This window comes from Toxotes jaculatrix, chromosome 14 (genome assembly GCF_017976425.1).
Source record: "Toxotes jaculatrix isolate fToxJac2 chromosome 14, fToxJac2.pri, whole genome shotgun sequence".
Classification (NCBI taxonomy): Eukaryota; Metazoa; Chordata; class Actinopteri; family Toxotidae; genus Toxotes; species Toxotes jaculatrix.
Window position 1 is genome coordinate 18193618 of NC_054407.1, and position 9445 is coordinate 18203062.

Here is a 9445-nt window from a genome sequence, read left to right on the forward strand (position 1 = left end):
CTGCCACCAAAAAGGATTTGGGCTACAACTTGATTAAGTCTTTGTCAGCCAGCAGCTGTTAATTCACACCTCACTGATGAACATAACAGGATAATGTCTTTTGAATGCAACCACCAGCGTTGAAAGAGGTGGGTGCAGTGGTAGTGCTGATGATATTCATGAAGAGGGATAACAACGGTGATTTACATTTTGTCTGCCCTGTTGGTGAATGGGGCACATGGGGAGGGGAGTATAATGTGCAGTCTGTTCTTTCCTTCAACAATTTGAATCCCTCACTGAGAAAAATTCTATTTTTTAAGCCAAACTGAGCAATTTGCTGAGCAATATCTTAATGTGCACAGAGACAGAAAGTAGCACATTAGTTACACAAGAGCTTCAATTCACAGCACTTGAGGCAGGAATTCATTGTCAGTGCTTTAGCGCCCTGAGAAAGTGTGAGCACAAGGAGAGGTTTCATGCACAGGGTGGTGCTGTGAAAATTATTTTTGTGAGATGGCTTTAAGCAATTTCCCCCAGAAACCAAAGAGGTAGTGAGTTAAATAAAGACAGAGTGAGAATGCATGGCACTAGATATGGCATAATGACTCAGAGGGATGCTGTAAAATCCTAATAGGAAGAAAAGATGAATAAACAAACATGTGGGTACGCACATAGACACAAATGACAACTCCTCCCTCACCCAAAAGAGCCCTTTACCACCAAACAAGCTTTTTCCCTTGAACTGCTGTCAGACCAGAGATAGCCCTTCCCAAAATAAGACTGCGCTATTTCATCAGACACTGTGCTCCGGGTCCGTCGAGAGAGAGATGCTGGAATAGGTTATGTAAGTGAATGATGTCTGCAGGGGGATTGATTTTTAAGTGGTTTATTAACATGAGGAAGAGTAAGGTAAATTTGACATGTCATTAACATCCTCTCTAAAGCAATCCTTTAATGAGATTATTGACTATATTATTGATTTCCTTTTGTTCATTTCCTCTCACTTTCACATATTTACACACAATCCTAACCTCCATTTTACATTCAAAAAACGTCGACAGTCCATGGTTTTCAGAGAGGGAAATAAAATTTGTTGTTAACAGGCTTCATTTGGGGTCATGTTTATGACAGTCTCTGGTTGTTTCTTTAGTCTCCAGAAGAGGGCAGCACAGCAGCAGTAAAGAAAGGAAGGACTCCTTCTTGTAGTCATGGCAATTCCTTTCCAAAAGTGTTGGAGTGAGAAAAGGACGTTTCATTACTGAGATGGTACAAGTGCCTGAATTTCTCCAATTCCATCACCTCAACACATCAATTATCTGTGTGGGACACTCTGAATTCATCATCTCTTATTTATTGCTGTGCATTTTATTGGAATCATGTCATCTCTTAGGTTAAATTGTCATCAACAATTCTATCTTTATGTCTCATGTTAATTGTGACTTGTTACAAAACCCATTAACATTTACAACTCATTGTCACCAGGTGATAATTCTGATTCACCACTTCACAAAATAACGCACACTACACAGTCGGTTTGCACTGCTCTATTTGCAGATGGATGTGGAGCCCTCACTCTTTACTGTGTTTGTTTGCCATGATGACACATCTCACACCTATGTTCAAGTTAAAATGGTCATTAACTTCATAGATGTCCTGACATTCATGTGGAATGGGAAGAAAGATGAGTCATGACTAAAGAAAAAGAGGAAGCCATATCTTTCAGTTAAAAAAAAGAAAAGCACACCACAATTTCAGCCATAAATCCAAGGGACATTTCCTCCTTTCACCTCTCTTGGATCGATTTCTTATTTTTTCGACTTTGCAGAAGTTGGCGGACTGATTGGAACTGGAATAGCCTGCATTGAACCTGGGGTGGATCCTTTGCTGAATACAATGCATTTGTCATTGAGACATGCATTTTGCAAGGCCACTCGTCACCAACACCGCTTTTGAATCCTTGAAATTCAGTGTGCTCCCACTGAAGCACTGACCTTCATCTTTACGTTAGCTTATAATAAATGTGCTGGTGCACTGGTGGGGCGTTCAAGGCTGCTACAGAGGCAACACAAAGCAGGTTTTTCTCTGAAAGGACCAGTTTTTGTGCTGTGCTGCAGAGTCATTAGACCACACACAGCACACATGTATAACCTGGAACACACTGCCTCAAATCCTGTGAATTATATCAAATTCAACCGGAGCTAACTGTCCATGTCGCTGCACTGTGGAGTTTGTGGGCATGCGGCTTCCTAACAGTAAACGTGACCTTGTAAACTTATTATGAGAAAAGAACAGAAACGGCGCTGGCTTTTTGTGCCACCCTGGGAGAGTAAACAGTGCTGCAGAGATCGCTTTCATTTGGCAAGCACGCTATGCACCACGCGCATTACACCATGATACTGCTGCACTTACACTGGGTGACTCAGTGGGAGAGCCAAGGCCTGTACACACTGCCTACACAGGTGCTTTTCAAAGTGGGGTCAAGGGGCTGCCTAGCGGGGTGCTGCGGTGGGTTTGTTACTTCAACATCACTTTTCTCTCCTTTGGCTTCACTCAGTCAAACTGAGAGTATGAGACATGGTGTTTCGATCACACGTTTCACTTTATTCACTCACCGCAACACATTTTTGAGCTGAAATTGAATTTATAAAAAAACTGCTTAATCTGATGCCTCGGGCCTAAATTATTGTCTACAGATACTGTGTATCACACTCCTGATGAGAGGGTGATTGATTATTTGTCCCTTTTAGATACATGGCATACTGCATGAACTCAAATTTTATAGCACGATGAGGAAGTTGAAGACTCCTGGTCTCATCGCATGCTGTTACACCCACTCTCAGAGGATTTTTGAATGTGCGTTTGGTGAGAGGGAAGCAGAAATGATGATACCTCAGAGAATCAGCTCTACCAGATTGTCTTCCACTATTATTTCAGATTTATCCCTCTTGTCTCCACATCTCTTCTCTCCCTTCTCCTTTAGTTTGCTTCCCAGAGAAAAAAAAACTTGTTTCGACTTGTATCCTGTTGCTGTGTTATGGTCGACTAACTGAAAACAGCACCTTAATTAGTCAACCTTTCTACTATATGTGATACTTGCGTTTGAGGGCGCTTTGATTTATCTTTTCAGATTATTAATTGGCGGAACACCGTGAATGACCTCCTGTAAGTTGGATTGCTGAGAAAAAAGCATAGTGGGTATGATTCACTAACGTGCCATGATCAGAACTATAAGATTAAAAGAAAGTTCAAACAAATGTCATGGTCAGATACAGACGGGGAGACAGACTTGGAGACAAAGGGAGAGAAGTATAGTTGCCTGTTGTGGATGTACACAAATAACACACCAACCCACACACATACAAAGTCTACCACCTGAGTCTCTCACACATACACAAAGGCCTGGGCATGCAGGCACACACAGCAGATTAGGAAAGCTGATTTATTGGTTGTAAAATGTTAATATAGCTATAAGCCGTGCTCATGAATTGTTAATTAAGGCCGTGACAGACTCGTCACCTAAAATGTTAATGAGGTGAGATTGCGTCGGGGCCGAGAGGTCTCTGTGAGCTACTGAGCAAATACAACAGATGAGCTGAATCCACAAGACCCCCACACGCTATAATAAGAAACGCTGAGGGCACCTGAGATGGGTCGTGCCCATTCGGCTATAGCGTAATTAAATTAATGAATGGCAGTGTGTGAATTAACCATTGTGATAGCGAAAGGAAATGATAAATATAATCCATTTTTAGCCTCAGCCAACCTATATCTGTACTTTTTGGTTCGGACTGACTCATCAGTGGTGGAAGATAAGATAGAACTTTATTCATCCCAAAGGAGTTTTTCCCTTCAGTATTCAGGGAACTCAACAGCTTACATAAACAGTAAGAATACGAGTGGACCGAGTTAAAGGTATTTGGTAATAGTGCCACATGATAATTCTTGTAACTGTCTACTGTCCAGCAGTAAGAGAGGAGTTGTACAAACTGGTGGCTGCTGGGTGGAAGAGCTTCCTGTGGCGTTTAGTGGTGCATCTTGGTGGGAGCAGTCTACTGCTGAAGGCGTGACTGTATTTAACCACAAAGGCATGAAGAGGGTGAGAAATATTGTCAGTCATGCTCTGTAGTATGAGTAGGATTGTTCTCTCTCATGCCTCCACCGAAGAATCAGATTCCACCCACATTTATCAGCTTTAATGATCATGGTACTTTGACATCAATGACTTTAACGATGGCAGACCCTTTTGTCACAGCAGCAAACCTCCAGGTGTAGCATTAATGATGGCTGGTTTCCTTGGTTGTGGTTTGTCCTTGGTTTATGCGGTATATTCATCTTTATAGTAAGCTGTATTTTGCAGTTAAGGGTACAAAAAATAAACACACCTACTGTCAACTAACAGCAAAGCAACTTTGAAAATGCTACTGCTAATTAAACAAATGAAAGCAAAATTGTTTTACAAATCGGTTTTCTGGGTTGTCTCTGGAGCTGTGTTCCACCATCTGCAATTTACTGTAATGGCTTGAAGCTGTGAGTACCATTTTGTTTAATGTTTGTTTTTTGTTTTTTTTTTTGACAATAGCACATTTCAACTTTTACAATAGTAGTGATAAAAGGCTTTTTTTACCCAATAAAAATAAAATCAAAACCTACGTTGAATTAGTATGTAGCATTATACCCTGATGTCAACAAAGTATAATGTTTGCTTTTTTTGGGGGTCAACTGGCACCTTTAATAGTGTGCCGAATTGGCTACAAGTAGTTCCCGTTTGGGATGTGTGGGTGTAGCCGACAACCGTCACGTGGTCACGTGATTATTCAGAACTTCAAGTTAAAAACGCGCCGATTGCCAATGGAGTTCTGGTGTTCTAATGATTTCTAAGGATTTATGGATGTTTATTAGCGCAGGAGAAAGTGGGCATCGCGATTTCACTGGAAGAGTAAGTCACATTGAATCTAAATAAGTATTTAGTCGGTCTTTAGATTTGGCCGATTTATTACTCTGAAAAGGGGTTAAACGCCGTGCCGACCAAGTTTTTGGCATCCTAGTGCTATTTGTTAGCTAGCTGTAGGACGGTAGCTAGCTAACAGTCGTTTTGCTGTTTCAAACACTTCTGTGGCTAACCCAACATTTCACAGACAAGCTAGCCTGCCAGAAGTGCAGTTGTGTTGCTTGAGGATGGCTTTGTGGAGGAACAATCGTGTGGAATAACATAAAACTGTTTTTCTGTCCCACTGCCTGTGTAGCTTTGGACTTAAGAAACTCTTCCCAAAGGATTTTTTCTCCAGGGATTACTGCCTCACTTCATCCAGCCAAGGTAAATTATTTTATTTGTGTTAAGATGTGTATCTTGGTTGTGTTCAGTCAGTGTTTGTAGGCTCATGCTCAGAGGAACTGGCTGCTGTCTTTTTACATGTGGTTAATGTTTTGGTGTTTGTTAGATGCTAATTTCTGTTGTTAGCTACCTGCAGCATTTGCATATGGTATTAGATAATTGTGTATCACTGCACTTGGCTGGCTGTGCGCACTTTTCGTTTTGGTTGGCATTTGGCATTTAGGTTTTTAGGCTTTCATACAGTTTATTTGCATGGTGATGAATATACACTCAGTTGCTTGTTTATTGGGTGCTCCGAGTTAAAACTGTGGTGATCTAATACAACAGTCCTGGGATAAATCCTGCCATCATGAAAGCTGTAATAGTTTTACAGAAGTTTTGAATGGTGTGGTCATTTTGAAGGATGTTGTTTGTGGTACTGTTGTTGTTTTATGGTGGCTTTGTTGTTGTTGGCTGACTGCAAGTTCAAGTCTTTAGTAGAAGGTAATAGTATACTGGCTTTAGGAAATGTAAACATGGTTGTTGTCTTGTACACTGTGCATTTACATAATCATTTCTGTCGAATATTGGCGTCATTGCAAACTCGACATGGCTTTTGTCACTCTCAAGATAAGTTATCACAATCACATTTCCTCCACACGCTTCATACTCAGCTTGGCAATGGAGAAGCATTTCCACTCAAAGCAATGGGATTATGTGGCTGCTTTGTATCACAATCACATCTAAACTGCTGAGCACGTGTTCTCTCAGCTTCGCACACTAAGCTTGTCATGTACTTATGGTCAGCTGTGGTTTATACAACACTGAATAACATTTCATACCATTAGACTGTCTGGTCTGAACTGTGAATTTGTTACTGTGTGATGTGTTCTGTGAGAGAATAACTTACTGCATACTGTAGCCGATATGTCTTTGCTGCTTGATTTATCCAACTCACTTATATAGTTTTCAGCTGTAACTGCTTTGTTGGGAAATGATCAGATGATGGCTGCTGAAGGCAGAAGCTTAAAAAGTGATATATTAAACATAAATACAGCCATCACTGAGGTGGTTGTGATATGTGCAATTTAGAGTCTCAGACCAGGACAGATAATAATGAGTAAAGAATAGGAAAAATATAAAGCAAATACTATACAATAACATGTTGAATCGACAACTTCACTAAAAATTAGTAAGATACAAGAAACATAAATTATCCAAGGAAACACTAAAGTGTATCAAAAGTGTAAGTGTCCCTCAAAGTACAAATCAGTTTTTTGATGACCAGATTTAAGGGACCATTACCTAAAAACGCTTGCATGCTTATGTATTTTTGTTAAAAAAAAAAATAAAGTTAGTGGATTTTTCTAAACTTTCTAAATCTCAGTCTGCCTCAAAAATCCAGTATTAGTTGGGCTCTGCAACATTACTTTTTTAACTATCACCTATTCACAAACACTTTCTCACAGGGGAGAGGTGATGCTCTTGTCTCACATGAAAACTGTGCTGTCTGTTAGACATTTCTTCAACTTCTCAAGGAGATCTCATTGATCGTAGAAGCACTTCATTTGTCACTCTCAAAACTTCTGTATTTCATCTTTTTGATTTTCATTTTAGTTTTCAATTTAACTTTCTATTCATTCCTTGCATGCCTGTGTTCCAACATAATTAAGTCAAGGACTACCCTGAATCAGATGCAAGTGATGTAACCCTCTTTCAGATTTTGTCCTTGTTCAAAGGGAACAAACACTGCTTCACATGTGCTTTGTGCAACAGTGTGAAGAAAGCACTAACCCTGAGCTTTGGCTTGAATGCCACAGTGCTTGTTGGAAAATGTCTACAGCTTTCCAAAAAATTTGACGCACTTTTCTCGAGTTTGATTTCACCTCAAACTTTAGCAAAGTGTGAATTATCTGCAGTGCCTACGTTGCCATTTAGAGATGAGGCTTGATTACACAGATGAAAACATTAATTAAAGCTTAATAGATAATGGTTAATGTGATGTATGGATAAGAAATTTGTCATTCTTCATAATGACAGCAGTGGGGCATTGATCAGCACCTTTATGGTGCAGTATGACTCAGAGTGATGTAAAGTGGGTGTGGGGGGTGGGTGATGATGTCAGTGTGACATCAGAAGGGACCTGTAATGCTATGAGTTAACTGGCCCGCTTTATAAATCCCCACTCCCTTCACTATACATTTTCCATCAGTGTCCCGGCTCTTCCTCCCACACATGCACCACCACCCTTCCTCCAACCCCACATGTTGTGTGTGTTTCCCTCTGTGCAAAAGCACCCAGCAGAGATTCACACAAAAGTAGTCTTTTCTTTCAAAAAACTAAGAATCCTCTGTTCCTCTGTGAGGCGCAGGGTGAAGAGAAGAAGAGGGGAAAAAAATGCAGATCACCAGTGGTCTCTGATCCATATTGGTGTGAATGTAATTGATTTCCCGCTGTGTGGAATCTGTCTCTCAGAATCACAGAACAAGCACTGACTGAATAGTTGAAAGGGCAGAGAAAATCTGGGCTTCATCTCACAGCTGGGTCTACATCCGTTTTATCCCTGTCAAATGCGCAGGCAAGGTATAGCACACAGGGTCTTCGTATGGTGATCATGACTTCATTACAGCTGTCTCTCTGGTGAAACTTAATGTAAATTGTAATGTATAGCCTAAGTTTGTTTGCCATGTTCAGGAAAATAGGAAAACACATACAGAAACAGAAACAAAAACATAATGTTACCATAATAAAAGAACCTTAAAAAGAGGACTTGATCTTTCATGAGTACACAACTCAGTTTCTCTTTGCAAACAGTTTTTACTTGGGTTTAAAGGGTCCCTGTCATGATTCATTTTGAGTTCTGACAGTGGGAGTTCAACATATCGATGCCCCAAACACAGAAAGCTGGTCATCCAAAAAGCCTTCTGAAAGGGCACTTGTGGTTACAGAGCCAGAAACCTCCAGAGGTTTCACTGTTTCACTGAGCACCTTAGGAGCCTTGTGTTTTTTGGGCATTTGTGGATAAATCTACTTAGTGATGCTCCGATTGTAGCCTGACTGGTACAGGATTTTTTGAAGCCAGTAGGGATATTGATATTTGAGAGTTTAAAAAAAAACTGATAACGATATACTGGCTGATATTAATGATCTTTACAAAACCTATAATATAAATAAACATTTTTAGGTTCCTTTCAATCATTTTTTTCAACCCTTTGATTTTTAGATGCGTTGGAAGTAGATCCCTGTAGCTAATCCAGCTAGTTTCTGTCTTTACTTTTGGTTGAACTTTGATAAAAGCATTTGAAATCATTTCGGTAAGTTTCGGTAAAGTTTTTTGGAAAGCTCGCTCTCTCCCTGAGGTGTGATGTTACACTGGCGTCACAATTTCCTCAGTTCTCAACAATGAGGGTGGTAAGTGCAAAGTTAGCATGACCCATTGGTCATAATGGCCACAGTTAAGAGAATAGGACCCATTTTGAAAAGTTGGGTTTTTCCTTTAATGTTAAATGTTAGACATGAGTTGAGGATACTTCACCTGTTGTTGTTGTTGCCACTTGAAAACCGCAGTATCTTTTCAGAGCTGTGCATTTAGCCAGGACTTTGGCTGCTATAAACTCCTTGGAGTGCAGGCGCTGCTGGCAGTAAAGGCTCATCTGGAACACTGGAGACAGTGATTAGAGAGGGGGAATCAATAATACATGGTAAGGGACGGCTAATGTACCACAGGGACTGACAGACAGACAGCGACGTCTCTGATACCCAGCCCGCTGTCTCATATCCGCTGGTTTCGACACACAAAGCCAGACAAAGCAAGCACATGAGGTATGAAAAGCAACCAGGGAAATAAAAGCTCTGGAAGAGAAAGGTTATTCAAATAGAAATAAATGAGTTTGAAAGCAGAGAAAAAGAACATGGAGGTACCACAGGAGTTAAACAAAAATAAACTGAAGAATAAGGAGACTCATGTTTAAAATCACATCCGGTTTAATTAATAATTTCCTTAAATCCCCGAATCACATGATCACAAAGAAATCGCTTTTATTGACTACAGAGGAAGAAATGCAAACAGCGGCGGACAAACACAACAAAATCATTTCAGTCCCTGTGTTCGGGAGAGGGCCCTTCATCCTCACACCAACATGATGTTTCAAAAAT